Source organism: Oncorhynchus kisutch, unplaced genomic scaffold, assembly GCF_002021735.2.
Source record: "Oncorhynchus kisutch isolate 150728-3 unplaced genomic scaffold, Okis_V2 scaffold1044, whole genome shotgun sequence".
Taxonomy (NCBI): Eukaryota; Metazoa; Chordata; class Actinopteri; order Salmoniformes; family Salmonidae; genus Oncorhynchus; species Oncorhynchus kisutch.
The window spans coordinates 57,754-74,902 of NW_022262989.1; the positions used below are offsets into that span (position 1 = coordinate 57,754).

Below are 17,149 nucleotides of genomic sequence, written 5' to 3' on the forward strand. Positions count from 1 at the left end.
CACCCAAAACTCATTAACACAACAATACAACTATTTCCACCACTGGGCTTACTCCAGTCACTACTTCAACCTTTACTGAACTACCATGAAAAATACTTTTAGACAGCTGAAGCAAGCATACTTTTAAAAAAGTATCCTTTCTTATGGACGAGGGATTTGGCAGTGCGGTCATTGAGATTTCATACTTCTTGTTTTAGGCACAGGGGGATTAGCTCAAATGGTAGAGTGCTCGCTTAGCATGCGAGAGGTAGCGGGATCGATGCCCGCATCCTCCAATTACTTTGTTTGGTTCAATCAGCACACATTGTTGTTGTAGCTCTGGACTAACAAATTGAATCAAGTGTGCTTGTCTATCTCTAAAATGTAAAAGTGAATTGCTGCGGCTACCCGAGGACGATAGCTGGGAACAACTAGTGTCAGGTAGAGCGTGGTGGCGAGTTGAAATATGAATTCAAAATAGACCTACCAGTAGACAACGCTATCGTGGCTGTTAATAATATATTAGGCTAAGTACTGTTTTATACTCTGTTCTTTCAATTGTTTTGAGTTTATGACATTTTTCTCATGCAGTGTTTTAATGGGATTATTTAGGGACAGTTCAAAAATTACTGGGTGAGTGGGGGCTTGTAGCTTTCAAACTCTAGGGGTGTTTTTCCAAACATACTACCATGCTCCACACTCATGCTCCGATTGTATTCTCCACTCCGTTCTCTTGAGTATGTTTTTGTGTGGACGCGAGTGAGGAGAATGCATAAAGCAATACATTTAAGAAGCACTCGCACTCCCCCTACTGTATTACCTCACGCTTCACCAGCCCATTCACTGAACCTCCTTCCAGCCAGGACAATGGCAACAATAGACGAATCAAGATATACACAAAGCAAACGTTTGACTTCACAATTATCAGCTAGATATGGGCAACTAACATGCATTGCCCCACGATCAACTGATCCTAATGTTATTCCACAGACAGCCAGCAGGGGGAAATCCAGACTCGCAGGTTTTTCTGCTATCAAACACCCAAAACTCATTAACACAACAATACAACTATTTCCACCACTGGGCTTACTCCAGTCACTACTTCAACCTTTACTGAACTACCATGAAAAATACTTTTAGACAGCTGAAGCAAGCATACTTTAAAAAAAGTATCCTTTCTTATGGACGAGGGATTTGGCAGTGCGGTCATTGAGATTTCATACTTCTTGTTGGAGGAACAGGGGGATTAGCTCAAATGGTATAGCGCTCGCTTAGCATGCGAGAGGTAGCGGGATCGATTCCCGCATCCTCCAAATATTTGGTTTGGTTCAATCAGCACACATTGTTGTTGTAGCTCTGGATACTAACCCAACAATACAACTATTTCCACCACTGGGTTTACTGCAGTCACTACTTCAACCTTTACTGAACTACCATGAAAAATACTTTTAGACAGCTGAAGCAAGCATACTTTAAAAAAAGTATCCGTTCTTATGGACGAGGGATTTGGCAGTGCGGTCATTGAGATTTCATACTTCTTGTTTTAGGCACAGGGGGATTAGCTCAAATGGTAGAGCGCTCGCTTAGCATGCGAGAGGTAGCGGGATTGATGCCCGCATCCTCCAATTACTTTTTTTGGTTCAATCAGCACACATTGTTGTTGTAGCTCTGGACTAACAAATTGAATCAAGTGTGCTTGTCTGGCTCTAAAATGTAAATGTGAATTGCTGCGGCTACCCGAGGACGATAGCTGGGAACAACTAGTGTCAGGTAGAGCTTGGTGACGAGTTGAAATATTAATTCAAAATAGACCTACCAGTAGACAACGCTATCGTGGCTGTTAATAATATATTAGGCTAAGTACTGTTTTATACTCTGTTCTTTCAATTGTTTTGAGTTTATGAAATTTTTCTCATGCAGTGTTTTAATGGGATTATTTAGGGACAGTTCAAAAATTACTGGGTGAGTGGGGGCTTGTAGCTTTCAAACTCTAGGGGTGTTTTTCCAAACATACTACCATGCTCCACACTCATGCTCCGATTGTACTCTCCACTCCGTTCTCTTGAGTATGTTTTTGTGTGGACGCGAGTGAGGAGAATGCATAAAGCAATACATTTAAGAAGCACTCGCACTCCCCCTACTGTATTACCTCACGCTTCACCACCCCATTCACTGAACCTCCTTCCAGCCAGGACAATGGCCACAATAGACGAATCAAGATATACACAAAGCAAACGTTTGACTTCACAATTATCAGCTAGATATGGGCAACTAACATGCATTTCCCCACGATCAACTGATCCTAATGTTATTCCACAGACAGCCAGCAGGGGGAACTCCAGACTCGCAGGTTTTTCTGCTATCAAACACCCAAAACTCACTAACACAACAATACAACTATTTCCACCACTGGGCTTACTGCAGTCACTACTTCAACCTTTACTGAACTACCATGAAAAATACTTTTAGACAGCTGAAGCAAGCATACTTTTAAAAAAGTATCCTTTCTTATGGACGAGGGATTTGGCAGTGCTGTCATTGAGATTTCATACTTCTTTTTGAAGGCACAGGGGGATTAGCTCAAATGGTAGAGCGCTCGCTTAGCATGCGAGAGGTAGCGGGATCGATGCCCGCATCCTCCAAATATTTGGTTTGGTTCAATCAGCACACATTGTTGTTGTAGCTCTGGATACTAACCCAACAATACAACTATTTCCACCACTGGGCTTACTCCAGTCACTACCTCAACCTTCACTGAACTACCATGAAAAATACTTATAGACAGCTGAAGCAAGCATACTTTAAAAAAAGTATCCTTTCTTATGGACGAGGGATTTGGCAGTGCGGTCATTGAGATTTCATACTTCTTGTTTTAGGCACAGGGGGATTAGCTCAAATGGTAGAGCGCTCGCTTAGCATGCGAGAGGTAGCGGGATTGATGCCCGCATCCTCCAATTACTTTTTTTGGTTCAATCAGCACACATTGTTGTTGTAGCTCTGGACTAACAAATTGAATCAAGTGTGCTTGTCTGGCTCTAAAATGTAAATGTGAATTGCTGCGGCTACCCGAGGACGATAGCTGGGAACAACTAGTGTCAGGTAGAGCTTGGTGACGAGTTGAAATATTAATTCAAAATAGACCTACCAGTAGACAACGCTATCGTGGCTGTTAATAATATATTAGGCTAAGTACTGTTTTATACTCTGTTCTTTCAATTGTTTTGAGTTTATGAAATTTTTCTCATGCAGTGTTTTAATGGGATTATTTAGGGACAGTTCAAAAATTACTGGGTGAGTGGGGGCTTGTAGCTTTCAAACTCTAGGGGTGTTTTTCCAAACATACTACCATGCTCCACACTCATGCTCCGATTGTACTCTCCACTCCGTTCTCTTGAGTATGTTTTTGTGTGGACGCGAGTGAGGAGAATGCATAAAGCAATACATTTAAGAAGCACTCGCACTCCCCCTACTGTATTACCTCACGCTTCACCACCCCATTCACTGAACCTCCTTCCAGCCAGGACAATGGCAACAATAGACGAATCAAGATATACACAAAGCAAACATTTGACTTCACAATTATCAGCTAGATATGGGCAACTAACATGCATTTCCCCACGATCAACTGATCCTAATGTTATTCCACAGACAGCCAGCAGGGGGAACTCCAGACTCGCAGGTTTTTCTGCTATCAAACACCCAAAACTCACTAACACAACAATACAACTATTTCCACCACTGGGCTTACTGCAGTCACTACTTCAACCTTTACTGAACTACCATGAAAAATACTTTTAGACAGCTGAAGCAAGCATACTTTAAAAAAAGTATCCTTTCTTATGGACGAGGGATTTGGCAGTGCGGTCATTGAGATTTCATACTTCTTGTTAGAGGCACAGGGGTATTAGCTCAAATGGTAGAGCGCTTGCTTAGCATGTGAGAGGTAGTGGGATCGATGCCCGCATCCTCCAATTACTTTGTTTGGTTCAATCAGCCCACATTGTTGTTGTATCTCTGGACTAACAAATTGAATCAAGTGTGCTTGTCTGGCTCTAAAATGTAAATGTGAATTGCTTCGGCTACCCGAGGACGATAGCTGGGAACAACTCGTGTCAGCTGAACGTGGTGACGAGTTGAAATATTAATTCAAAATAGACCTACCAGTAGACAACGCTATCGTGGCTGTTAATAATATATTAGGCTAAGTACTGTTTTATACTCTTTACTTTCAATTGTTTTGAGTTCATGACATTTTTCTCACACAGTGTTTTAATGGGATTATTTAGGGACAGTTCAAAAATTACTGGGTGAGTGGGGGCTTGTAGCTCTCAAACTCTAGGGGTGTTTTTCCAAACATACTACCATGCTCCACACTCATGCTCCGATTGTATTCTCCACTCCGTTCTCTTGAGTACGTTTTTGTGTGGACGCGAGTGAGGAGAATGCATAAAGCAATACATTTAAGAAGCACTCGCACTCCCCCTACTGTATTACCTCACGCTTCACCACCCCATTCACTGAACCTCCTTCCAGCCAGGACAATGGCAACAATAGACGAATCAAGATATACACAAAGCAAACGTTTGACTTCACAATTATCAGCTAGATATGGGCAACTAACATGCATTTCCCCATGATCAACTGATCCTAAAGTTATTCCACAGACAGCCAGCAGGGGAAACTCCAGACTCGCAGGTTTTTCTGCTATCATACACCCAAAACTCACTAACCCAACAATACAACTATTTCCACCACTGGGCTTACTGCAGTCACTACTTCAACCTTTACTGAACTACCATGAAAAATACTTTTAGACAGCTGAAGCAAGCATACTTTAAAAAAAGTATCCTTTCTTATGGACGAGGGATTTGGCAGTGCGGTCATTGAGATTTCATACTTCTTGGTAGAGGCACAGGGGTATTAGCTCAAATGGTAGAGCGCTTGCTTAGCATGTGAGAGGTAGCGGGATCGATGCCCGCATCCTCCAATTACTTTGTTTGGTTCAATCAGCCCACATTGTTGTTGTATCTCTGGACTAACAAATTGAATCAAGTGTGCTTGTCTGGCTCTAAAATGTAAATGTGAATTGCTTCGGCTACCCGAGGACGATATCTGGGAACAACTCGTGTCAGCTGAACGTGGTGACGAGTTGAAATATTAATTCAAAATAGACCTACCAGTAGACAACGCTATCGTGGCTGTTAATAATATATTAGGCTAAGTACTGTTTTATACTCTTTACTTTCAATTGTTTTGAGTTCATGACATTTTTCTCACACAGTGTTTTAATGGGATTATTTAGGGACAGTTCAAAAATTACTGGGTGAGTGGGGGCTTGTAGCTCTCAAACTCTAGGGGTGTTTTTCCAAACATACTACCATGCTCCACACTCATGCTCCGATTGTATTCTCCACTCCGTTCTCTTGAGTACGTTTTTGTGTGGACGCGAGTGAGGAGAATGCATAAAGCAATACATTTAAGAAGCACTCGCACTCCCCCTACTGTATTACCTCACGCTTCACCACCCCATTCACTGAACCTCCTTCCAGCCAGGACAATGGCAACAATAGACGAATCAAGATATACACAAAGCAAACGTTTGACTTCACAATTATCAGCTAGATATGGGCAACTAACATGCATTTCCCCAAGATCAACTGATCCTAAAGTTATTCCACAGACAGCCAGCAGGGGAAACTCCAGACTCGCAGGTTTTTCTGCTATCATACACCCAAAACTCACTAACCCAACAATACAACTATTTCCACCACTGGGCTTACTGCAGTCACTACTTCAACATTTACTGAACTACATGAAAAATACTTTTAGACAGCTGAAGCAAGCATACTTTAAAAAAAGTATCCTTTCTTATGGACGAGGGATTTGGCAGTGCGGTCATTGAGATTTCATACTTCTTGTTGGAGCCACAGGGGGATTAGCTCAAATGGTAGAGCGCTCGCTTAGCATGCGAGAGGTAGTGGGATCGATACCCGCATCCTCCAAATATTTAGTTAGGTTCAATCAGCACACATTGTTGTTGTAGCTCTGGATACTAACCCAACAATACAACTATTTCCACCACTGGGCTTACTCCAGTCACTACTTCAACCTTCACTGAACTACCATGAAAACTACTTTTAGACAGCTGAAGCAAGCATACTTTTTAAAAAGTATCCTTTCTTATGGACGAGGGATTTGGCAGTGCGGTCATTGAGATTTCATACTTCTTTTTGGAGGCACAGGGGGATTAGCTCAAATGGTAGAGCGCTCGCTTAGCATGCGAGAGGTACCGGGATCGATGCCAGCATCCTCCAAATATTTGGTTTGGTTCAATCAGCACACATTGTTGTTGTAGCTCTGGACTAACAAATTGAATCAAGTGTGCTTGTCTGGCTCTAAAATGTAAATGTGAAATGCTGCGGCTACCCGAGGACGATAGCTGGGAACAACTAGTGTCAGGTAGAGCGTGGTGACGAGTTGAAATATTAATTCAAAATAGACCTACCAGTAGACAACGCTATCGTGGCTGTTAATAATATATTAGGCTAAGTACTATTTTATACTCTGTACTTTCAATTGATTTGAGTTCATGACATTTTTCTCATGCAGTGTTTTAATGGGATTATTTAGGGACAGTTCAAAAATGACTGAGTGAGTGGGATCAATGCCCGCATCCTCCAAATATTTAGTTGGGTTCAATCAGCACACATTGTTGTTGTAGCTCTGGATACTTACCCAACAATACAACTATTTCCACCACTGGGCTTACTCCAGTCACTACTTCAGCCTTTACTGAACTACCATGAAAAATACTTTTAGACAGCTGAAGCAAGCATACTTTAAAAAAAGTATCCTTTCTTATGGACGAGGGATTTGGCAGTGCGGTCATTGAGATTTCATACTTCTTTTTTTAGGCACAGGGGGATTAGATCAAATGGTAGAGCGCTCGCTTAGCATGCGAGAGGTAGCGGGATCGATGCTTGCATCCTCCAATTACTTTGTTTGGTTCAATCAGCACACATTGTTGTTGTAGCTCTGGATACTAACCCAACAATACTACTATTTCCACCACTGGGCTTATTCCGGGCTTACTCCAGTCACTACTTCAACCTTCACTGAACTACCATGAAAAATACTTTTAGACTGCTGAAGAAAGCATACTTTAAAAAAAGTATCCTTTCTTATGGACGAGGGATTTGGCAGTGCGGTCATTGAAATGTAAAACTTCTTTTTGGAGGCACAGGGGGATTAGCTCAAATGGTAGAGCGCTTGCATAGCATGCGAGAGGTAGCGGGATCGATTCCTGCATCCTCCAAATATTTGGTTTGGTTCAATCAGCACACATTGTTGTTGTAGCTCTGGATACTAACCCAACAATACAACTATTTCCACCACTGGGCTTACTCCAGTCACTACTTCAACCTTCACTGAACTACCATGAAAAATACTTTTAGACAGCTGAAGCAAGCATACTTTTTAAAAAGTATCCGTTCTTATGGACGAGGGATTTGGCAGTACGGTCATTGAGATTTCATACTTCCTGTTTTAGGCACAGGGGGATTAGCTCAAATGGTAGAGCGCTCGCTTAGCATGCGAGAGGTAGCGGGATCGATGCCCGCATCCTCCAATTACTTTGTTTGGTTCAATCAGCACACATTGTTGTTGTGGCTCTGGATACTAACCCAACAATACAACTATTTCCACCACTGGCCTTACTCCAGTCACTACGTCAACCTTTACTGAACTACCATGAAAAATACTTTTAGACAGCTGAAGCAAGCATACTTTAAAAAAAGTATCCTTTCTTATGGACGAGGGATTTGGCAGTGCGGTCATTGAGATTTCATACTTCTTGTTGGAGGCACAGGGGGATTAGCTCAAAAGGTAGAGCGCTTGCTTATCATGCGAGAGGTAGCGGGATCGATTCCTGCATCCTCCAAATATTTGGTTTGGTTCAATCAGCACACATTGTTGTTGTAGCTCTGGACTAACAAATTGAATCAAGTGTGCTTGTCTAGCTCTAAAATGTAAATGTGAATTGCTGCGGCTACCCGAGGACGATAGCTGGGAACAACTAGTGTCAGGTAGAGCGTGGTGACGAGTTGAAATATGAATTCAAAATAGACCTACCAGTAGACAATGCTATCGTGGCTGTTAATAATATATTAGGCTAAGTACTGTTTTATACTCTGTTCTTTCAATTGTTTTGAGTTTATGACATTTTTCTCATGCAGTGTTTTAATGGGATTATTTAGGGACAGTTCAAAAATTACTGGGTGAGTGGGGGCTTGTAGCTTTCAAACTCTAGGGGTGTTTTTCCAAACATACTACCATGCTCCACACTCATGCTCCGATTGTATTCTCCACTCCGTTCTCTTGAGTATGTTTTTGTGTGGACGCGAGTGAGGAGAATGCATAAAGCAATACATTTAAGAAGCACTCGCACTCCCCCTACTGTATTACCTCACGCTTCACCACCCCATTCACTGAACCTCCTTCCAGCCAGGACAATGGCAACAATAGACGAATCAAGATATACACAAAGCAAACGTTTGACTTCACAATTATCAGCTAGATATGGGCAACTAACATGCATTTCCCCACGATCAACTGATCCTAATATTATTCCACAGACAGCCAGCAGGGGGAACTCCAGACTCGCAGGTTTTTCTGCTATCAAACACCCAAAACTCACTAACACAACAATACAACTATTTCCACCACTGGGCTTACTCCAGTCACTACTTCAACATTTACTGAACTACCATGAAAAATACTTTTAGACAGCTGAAGCAAGCATACTTTAAAAAAAGTATCCTTTCTTATGGACGAGGGATTTGGCAGTGCGGTCATTGAGATTTCATACTTCTTGTTGGAGCTACAGGGGGATTAGCTCAAATGGTAGAGCGCTCGCTTAGCATGCGAGAGGTAGCGGGATCGATGCCCTCATCCTCCAAATATTTAGTTTGGTTCAATCAGCACACATTGTTTTTGTAGCTCTGGATACTAACCCAACAATACAACTATTTCCACCACTGGGCTTACTCCAGTCACAACTTCAACATTTACTGAACTACCATGAAAAATACTTTTAGACAGCTGAAGCAAGCATACTTTTTAAAAAGTATCCGTTCTTATGGACGAGGGATTTGGCAGTGCGGTCATTGAGATTTCATACTTCTTGTTTTAGGCACAGGGGGATTAGCTCAAATGGTAGAGTGCTCGCTTAGCATGCGAGAGGTAGCGGGATCGATGCCCGCATCCTCCAATTACTTTGTTTGGTTCAATCAGCACACATTGTTGTTGTAGCTCTGGACTAACAAATTGAATCAAGTGTGCTTGTCTAGCTCTAAAATGTAAATGTGAATTGCTGCGGCTACCCGAGGACGATAGCTGGGAACAACTAGTGTCAGGTAGAGCGTGGTGACGAGTTGAAATATGAAATCAAAATAGACCTACCAGTAGACAACGCTATCGTGGCTGTTAATAATATATTAGGCTAAGTACTGTTTTATACTCTGTTCTTTCAATTGTTTTGAGTTTATGACATTTTTCTCATGCAGTGTTTTAATGGGATTATTTAGGGACAGTTCAAAAATTACTGGGTGAGTGGGGGCTTGTAGCTTTCAAACTCTAGGGGTGTTTTTCCAAACATACTACCATGCTCCACACTCATGCTCCGATTGTATTCTCCACTCCGTTCTCTTGAGTATGTTTTTGTGTGGACGCGAGTGAGGAGAATGCATAAAGCAATACATTTAAGAAGCACTCGCACTCCCCCTACTGTATTACCTCACGCTTCACCACCCCATTCACTGAACCTCCTTCCAGCCAGGACAATGGCAACAATAGACGAATCAAGATATACACAAAGCAAACGTTTGACCCCACAATTATCAGCTAGATATGGGCAACTAACATGCATTTCCCCACGATCAACTGATCCTAATATTATTCCACAGACAGCCAGCAGGGGGAACTCCAGACTCGCAGGTTTTTCTGCTATCAAACACCCAAAACTCACTAACACAACAATACAACTATTTCCACCACTGGGCTTACTCCAGTCACTACTTCAACATTTACTGAACTACCATGAAAAATACTTTTAGACAGCTGAAGCAAGCATACTTTAAAAAAAGTATCCTTTCTTATGGACAAGGGATTTGGCAGTGCGGTCATTGAGATTTCATACTTCTTGTTGGAGCTACAGGGGGATTAGCTCAAATGGTAGAGCGCTCGCTTAGCATGCGAGAGGTAGTGGGATCGATGCCCGCATCCTCCAAATATTTGTTTTGGTTCAATCTGCACACATTGTTGTTGTAGCTCTGGATATTAACCCAACAATACAACTATTTCCACCACTGGGCTTACTGCAGTCACTACTTCAACCTTTACTGAACTATCATGAAAAATACTTTTAGACAGCTGAAGCAAGCATACTTTAAAAAAAGTATCCTTTCTTATGGACGAGGGATTTGGCAGTGCGGTCATTGAGATTTCATACTTCTTTTCATAGGCACAGGGTGATTAGCTCAAATGGTAGAGTGCTCGCTTAGCATGCGCGAGGTTGTGGGATCGATGCCCGCATCCTCCAATTACTTTGTTTGGTTCAATCAGCACACATTGTTGTTGTAGCTCTGGATACTAACCCAACAATACAACTATTTCCACCACTGGGCTTACTCCAGTCACAACTTCAACATTTACTGAACTACCATGAAAAATACTTTTAGACAGCTGAAGCAAGCATACTTTAAAAAAAGTATCCGTTCTTATGGACGAGGTATTTGGCAGTGCGGTCATTGAGATTTCATACTTCTTGTTTTAGGTACAGGGGGATTAGCTCAAATGGTAGAGCGCTCGCTTAGCATGCGAGAGGTAGTGGGATCGATGCCCGCATCCTCCAATTACTTTGTTTGGTTCAATCAGCACACATTGTTGTTGTAGCTCTGGACTAACAAATTGAATCAAGTGTGCTTGTCTAGCTCTAAAATGTAAATGTGAATTGCTGCGGCTACCCGAGGACGATAGCTGGGAACAACTAGTGTCAGGTAGAGCGTGGTGACGAGTTGAAATATGAATTCAAAATAGACCTACCAGTAGACAATGCTATCGTGGCTGTTAATAATATATTAGGCTAAGTACTGTTTTATACTCTGTTCTTTCAATTGTTTTGAGTTTATGACATTTTTCTCATGCAGTGTTTTAATGGGATTATTTAGGGACAGTTCAAAAATTACTGGGTGAGTGGGGGCTTGTAGCTTTCAAACTCTAGGGGTGTTTTTCCAAACATACTACCATGCTCCACACTCATGCTCCGATTGTATTCTCCACTCCGTTCTCTTGAGTATGTTTTTGTGTGGACGCGAGTGAGGAGAATGCATAAAGCAATACATTTAAGAAGCACTCGCACTCCCCCTACTGTATTACCTCACGCTTCACCACCCCATTCACTGAACCTCCTTCCAGCCAGGACAATGGCAACAATAGACGAATCAAGATATACACAAAGCAAACGTTTGACTTCACAATTATCAGCTAGATATGGGCAACTAACATGCATTTCCCCACGATCAACTGATCCTAATATTATTCCACAGACAGCCAGCAGGGGGAACTCCAGACTCGCAGGTTTTTCTGCTATCAAACACCCAAAACTCACTAACACAACAATACAACTATTTCCACCACTGGGCTTACTCCAGTCACTACTTCAACATTTACTGAACTACCATGAAAAATACTTTTAGACAGCTGAAGCAAGCATACTTTAAAAAAAGTATCCTTTCTTATGGACGAGGGATTTGGCAGTGCGGTCATTGAGATTTCATACTTCTTGTTGGAGCTACAGGGGGATTAGCTCAAATGGTAGAGCGCTCGCTTAGCATGCGAGAGGTAGCGGGATCGATGCCCTCATCCTCCAAATATTTAGTTTGGTTCAATCAGCACACATTGTTGTTGTAGCTCTGGATACTAACCCAACAATACAACTATTTCCACCACTGGGCTTACTGCAGTCACTACTTCAACCTTTACTGAACTATCATGAAAAATACTTTTAGACAGCTGAAGCAAGCATACTTTAAAAAAAGTATCCTTTCTTATGGACGAGGGATTTGGCAGTGCGGTCATTGAGATTTCATACTTCTTTTCATAGGCACAGGGTGATTAGCTCAAATGGTAGAGTGCTCGCTTAGCATGCGCGAGGTTGTGGGATCGATGCCCTCATCCTCCAATTACTTTGTTTGGTTCAATCAGCACACATTGTTGTTGTAGCTCTGGATACTAACCCAACAATACAACTATTTCCACCACTGGGCTTACTCCAGTCACAACTTCAACATTTACTGAACTACCATGAAAAATACTTTTAGACAGCTGAAGCAAGCATACTTTAAAAAAAGTATCCGTTCTTATGGACGAGGTATTTGGCAGTGCGGTCATTGAGATTTCATACTTCTTGTTTTAGGTACAGGGGGATTAGCTCAAATGGTAGAGCGCTCTAGCATGCGAGAGGTAGTGGGATCGATGCCCGCATCCTCCAATTACTTTGTTTGGTTCAATCAGCACACATTGTTGTTGTAGCTCTGGACTAACAAATTGAATCAAGTGTGCTTGTCTAGCTCTAAAATGTAAATGTGAATTGCTGCGGCTACCCGAGGACGATAGCTGGGAACAACTAGTGTCAGGTAGAGCGTGGTGACGAGTTGAAATATGAATTCAAAATAGACCTACCAGTAGACAATGCTATCGTGGCTGTTAATAATATATTAGGCTAAGTACTGTTTTATACTCTGTTCTTTCAATTGTTTTGAGTTTATGACATTTTTCTCATGCAGTGTTTTAATGGGATTATTTAGGGACAGTTCAAAAATTACTGGGTGAGTGGGGGCTTGTAGCTTTCAAACTCTAGGGGTGTTTTTCCAAACATACTACCATGCTCCACACTCATGCTCCGATTGTATTCTCCACTCCGTTCTCTTGAGTATGTTTTTGTGTGGACGCGAGTGAGGAGAATGCATAAAGCAATACATTTAAGAAGCACTCGCACTCCCCCTACTGTATTACCTCACGCTTCACCACCCCATTCACTGAACCTCCTTCCAGCCAGGACAATGGCAACAATAGACGAATCAAGATATACACAAAGCAAACGTTTGACTTCACAATTATCAGCTAGATATGGGCAACTAACATGCATTTCCCCACGATCAACTGATCCTAATATTATTCCACAGACAGCCAGCAGGGGGAACTCCAGACTCGCAGGTTTTTCTGCTATCAAACACCCAAAACTCACTAACACAACAATACAACTATTTCCACCACTGGGCTTACTCCAGTCACTACTTCAACATTTACTGAACTACCATGAAAAATACTTTTAGACAGCTGAAGCAAGCATACTTTAAAAAAAGTATCCTTTCTTATGGACGAGGGATTTGGCAGTGCGGTCATTGAGATTTCATACTTCTTGTTGGAGCTACAGGGGGATTAGCTCAAATGGTAGAGCGCTCGCTTAGCATGCGAGAGGTAGCGGGATCGATGCCCTCATCCTCCAAATATTTAGTTTGGTTCAATCAGCACACATTGTTTTTGTAGCTCTGGATACTAACCCAACAATACAACTATTTCCACCACTGGGCTTACTCCAGTCACAACTTCAACATTTACTGAACTACCATGAAAAATACTTTTAGACAGCTGAAGCAAGCATACTTTTTAAAAAGTATCCGTTCTTATGGACGAGGGATTTGGCAGTGCGGTCATTGAGATTTCATACTTCTTGTTTTAGGCACAGGGGGATTAGCTCAAATGGTAGAGTGCTCGCTTAGCATTCGAGAGGTAGCGGGATCGATGCCCGCATCCTCCAATTACTTTGTTTGGTTCAATCAGCACACATTGTTGTTGTAGCTCTGGACTAACAAATTGAATCAAGTGTGCTTGTCTGGCTCTAAAATGAAAATGTGAATTGCTGCGGCTTCCCGAGGTCGATAGTTGGGAACAACTAGTGTCAGGTAGAGCGTGGTGACGAGTTGAAATATTAATTCAAAATAGACCTACCAGTAGACAACGCTATCGTGGCTGTCAATAATATATTAGGCTAAGTACTGTTTTATACTCTGTACTTTCAATTGTTTTGAGTTTCAATTGTTGATACTTTTAAAAAAGTATCCTTTCTTATGGAGGAGGGATTTGGCAGTGCAGTCAATGAGATTTCATACTTCTTGTTTTAGGCACAGGGGGATTAGCTCAAATGGTAGAGTGCTCGCTTAGCATGCGAGAGGTAGCGGGATCGATGCCCGCATCCTCCAAATATTTGTTTTGGTTCAATCTGCACACATTGTTGTTGTAGCTCTGGATACTAACCCAACAATACAACTATTTCCACCACTGGGCTTACTCCAGTCACAACTTCAACATTTACTGAACTACCATGAAAAATACTTTTAGACAGCTGAAGCAAGCATACTTTTTAAAAAGTATCCGTTCTTATGGACGAGGGATTTGGCAGTGCGGTCATTGAGATTTCATACTTCTTGTTTTAGGCACAGGGGGATTAGCTCAAATGGTAGAGTGCTCGCTTAGCATGCGAGAGGTAGTGGGATCGATGCCCGCATCCTCCAATTAATTTGTTTGGTTCAATCAGCCCACATTGTTGTTGTAGCTCTGGACTAACAAATTGAATCAAGTGTGCTTGTCTGGCTCTAAAATGAAAATGTGAATTGCTGCGGCTTCCCGAGGTCGATAGTTGGGAACAACTAGTGTCAGGTAGAGCGTGGTGACGAGTTGAAATATTAATTCAAAATAGACCTACCAGTAGACAACGCTATCGTGGCTGTCAATAATATATTAGGCTAAGTACTGTTTTATACTCTGTTCTTTCAATTGTTTTGAGTTTCAATTGTTGATACTTTAAAAAAAGTATCCTTTCTTATGGACGAGGGATTTGGCAGTGCGGTCATTGAGATTTCATACTTCTTGTTAGAGCTACAGGGGGATTAGCTCAAATGGTAGAGCGCTCGCTTAGCATGCGAGAGGTAGCGGGATCGATGCCTGCATCCTCCAAATATTTAGTTTGGTTCAATCAGCACACATTGTTGTTGTAGCTCTGGATACTAACCCAACAATACAACTATTTCCACCACTGGGCTTACTCCAGTCACAACTTCAACATTTACTGAACTACCATGAAAAATACTTTTAGACAGCTGAAGCAAGCATACTTTAAAAAAAAGTATCCGTTCTTATGGACGAGGGATTTGGCAGTGCGGTCATTGAGATTTCATACTTCTTTTCAGAGGCACAGGGGGATTAGCTCAAATGGTAGAGTGCTTGCTTAGCATGTGAGAGGTAGCGGGATCGATGCCCGCATCCTCCAATTACTTTGTTTGGTTCAATCAGCACACATTGTTGTTGTAGCTCTGGCCTAACAAATTGAATCAAGTGTGCTTGTCTGGCTCTAAAATGAAAATGTGAATTGCTGCGGCTTCCCGAGGTCGATAGTTGGGAACAACTAGTGTCAGGTAGAGCGTGGTGACGAGTTGAAATATTAATTCAAAATAGACCTACCAGTAGACAACGCTATCGTGGCTGTCAATAATATATTAGGCTAAGTACTGTTTTATACTCTGTACTTTCAATTGTTTTGAGTTTCAATTGTTGATACTTTAAAAAAAGTATCCTTTCTTATGGAGGAGGGATTTGGCAGTGCGGTCAATGAGATTTCATACTTCTTGTTTTAGGCACAGGGGGATTAGCTCAAATGGTAGAGCGCTCGCTTAGCATGCGAGAGGTAGCGGGATCGATGCCCGCATCCTCCAAATATTTGTTTGGTTCAATCAGCACACATTGTTGTTGTAGCTCTGGCCTAACAAATTGAATCAAGTGTGCTTGTCTAGCTCTAAAATGTAAATGTGAATTGCTGCGGCTACCGCAGGACGATAGCTGGGAACAACTAGTGTCAGGTAGAGCGTGGTGACGAGTTGAAATATGAATTCAAAATAGACCTACCAGTAGACAACGCTATCGTGGCTGTTAATAATATATTAGGCTAAGTACTGTTTTATACTCTGTTCTTTCAATTGTTTTGAGTTTATGACATTTTTCTCATGCAGTGTTTTAATGGGATTATTTAGGGACAGTTCAAAAATTACTGGGTGAGTGGGGGCTTGTAGCTTTCAAACTCTAGGGGTGTTTTTCCAAACATACTACCATGCTCCACACTCATGCTCCGATTGTATTCTCCACTCCGTTCTCTTGAGTATGTTTTTGTGTGGACGCGAGTGAGGAGAATGCATAAAGCAATACATTTAAGAAGCACTCGCACTCCCCCTACTGTATTACCTCACGCTTCACCACCCCATTCACTGAACCTCCTTCCAGCCAGGACAATGGCAACAATAGACGAATCAAGATATACACAAAGCAAACGTTTGACTTCACAATTATCAGCTAGATATGGGCAACTAACATGCATTTCCCCACGATCAACTGATCCTAATATTATTCCACAGACAGCCAGCAGGGGGAACTCCAGACTCGCAGGTTTTTCTGCTATCAAACACCCAAAACTCACTAACACAACAATACAACTATTTCCACCACTGGGCTTACTCCAGTCACTACTTCAACATTTACTGAACTACCATGAAAAATACTTTTAGACAGCTGAAGCAAGCATACTTTAAAAAAAGTATCCTTTCTTATGGACAAGGGATTTGGCAGTGCGGTCATTGAGATTTCATACTTATTGTTGGAGCTACAGGGGGATTAGCTCAAATGGTAGAGCGCTCGCTTAGCATGCGAGAGGTAGCGGGATCGATGCCCGCATCCTCCAAATATATGTTTTGGTTCAATCTGCACACATTGTTGTTGTAGCTCTGGATACTAACCCAACAATACAACTATTTCCACCACTGGGCTTACTCCAGTCACAACTTCAACATTTACTGAACTACCATGAAAAATACTTTTAGACAGCTGAAGCAAGCATACTTTTTAAAAAGTATCCATTCTTATGGACGAGGGATTTGGCAGTGCGGTCATTAAGATTTCATACTTCTTGTTTTAGGCACAGGGGGATTAGCTCAAATGATAGAGTGCTCGCTTAGCATTCGAGAGGTAGCGGGATCGATGCCCGCATCCTCCAATTACTTTGTTTGGT

General features: G+C 41.9%; 15 non-coding genes across 15 annotated transcripts; all 15 read left to right on the plus strand.

Annotated features, from left to right (window-relative positions):
• Positions 1 to 202: 202 nt before the first annotated feature.
• trnaa-agc (transfer RNA alanine (anticodon AGC)) lies at positions 203 to 275 on the plus strand. Its single transcript has one exon. It is a non-coding gene; the product is annotated as a tRNA-Ala (tRNA).
• A 944-nt stretch (positions 276 to 1,219) lies between these two features.
• trnaa-agc (transfer RNA alanine (anticodon AGC)) lies at positions 1,220 to 1,292 on the plus strand. Its single transcript has one exon. It is a non-coding gene; the product is annotated as a tRNA-Ala (tRNA).
• A 1,256-nt stretch (positions 1,293 to 2,548) lies between these two features.
• trnaa-agc (transfer RNA alanine (anticodon AGC)) lies at positions 2,549 to 2,621 on the plus strand. Its single transcript has one exon. It is a non-coding gene; the product is annotated as a tRNA-Ala (tRNA).
• Positions 2,622 to 5,908: 3,287 nt separating this feature from the next.
• Positions 5,909 to 5,981, plus strand: trnaa-agc (transfer RNA alanine (anticodon AGC)). Its single transcript has one exon. It is a non-coding gene; the product is annotated as a tRNA-Ala (tRNA).
• A 1,552-nt stretch (positions 5,982 to 7,533) lies between these two features.
• Positions 7,534 to 7,606, plus strand: trnaa-agc (transfer RNA alanine (anticodon AGC)). The gene has a single exon. It is a non-coding gene; the product is annotated as a tRNA-Ala (tRNA).
• A 1,256-nt stretch (positions 7,607 to 8,862) lies between these two features.
• trnaa-agc (transfer RNA alanine (anticodon AGC)) lies at positions 8,863 to 8,935 on the plus strand. Its single transcript has one exon. It is a non-coding gene; the product is annotated as a tRNA-Ala (tRNA).
• Positions 8,936 to 9,174: 239 nt separating this feature from the next.
• On the plus strand, positions 9,175 to 9,247 carry trnaa-agc (transfer RNA alanine (anticodon AGC)). The gene has a single exon. It is a non-coding gene; the product is annotated as a tRNA-Ala (tRNA).
• Positions 9,248 to 10,191: 944 nt separating this feature from the next.
• Positions 10,192 to 10,264, plus strand: trnaa-agc (transfer RNA alanine (anticodon AGC)). Its single transcript has one exon. It is a non-coding gene; the product is annotated as a tRNA-Ala (tRNA).
• Positions 10,265 to 10,815: 551 nt separating this feature from the next.
• Positions 10,816 to 10,888, plus strand: trnaa-agc (transfer RNA alanine (anticodon AGC)). The gene has a single exon. It is a non-coding gene; the product is annotated as a tRNA-Ala (tRNA).
• A 944-nt stretch (positions 10,889 to 11,832) lies between these two features.
• Positions 11,833 to 11,905, plus strand: trnaa-agc (transfer RNA alanine (anticodon AGC)). Its single transcript has one exon. It is a non-coding gene; the product is annotated as a tRNA-Ala (tRNA).
• A 1,565-nt stretch (positions 11,906 to 13,470) lies between these two features.
• Positions 13,471 to 13,543, plus strand: trnaa-agc (transfer RNA alanine (anticodon AGC)). Its single transcript has one exon. It is a non-coding gene; the product is annotated as a tRNA-Ala (tRNA).
• A 681-nt stretch (positions 13,544 to 14,224) lies between these two features.
• trnaa-agc (transfer RNA alanine (anticodon AGC)) lies at positions 14,225 to 14,297 on the plus strand. The gene has a single exon. It is a non-coding gene; the product is annotated as a tRNA-Ala (tRNA).
• Positions 14,298 to 14,536: 239 nt separating this feature from the next.
• Positions 14,537 to 14,609, plus strand: trnaa-agc (transfer RNA alanine (anticodon AGC)). The gene has a single exon. It is a non-coding gene; the product is annotated as a tRNA-Ala (tRNA).
• A 1,124-nt stretch (positions 14,610 to 15,733) lies between these two features.
• On the plus strand, positions 15,734 to 15,806 carry trnaa-agc (transfer RNA alanine (anticodon AGC)). The gene has a single exon. It is a non-coding gene; the product is annotated as a tRNA-Ala (tRNA).
• Positions 15,807 to 16,749: 943 nt separating this feature from the next.
• On the plus strand, positions 16,750 to 16,822 carry trnaa-agc (transfer RNA alanine (anticodon AGC)). The gene has a single exon. It is a non-coding gene; the product is annotated as a tRNA-Ala (tRNA).
• Positions 16,823 to 17,149: the final 327 nt, after the last annotated feature.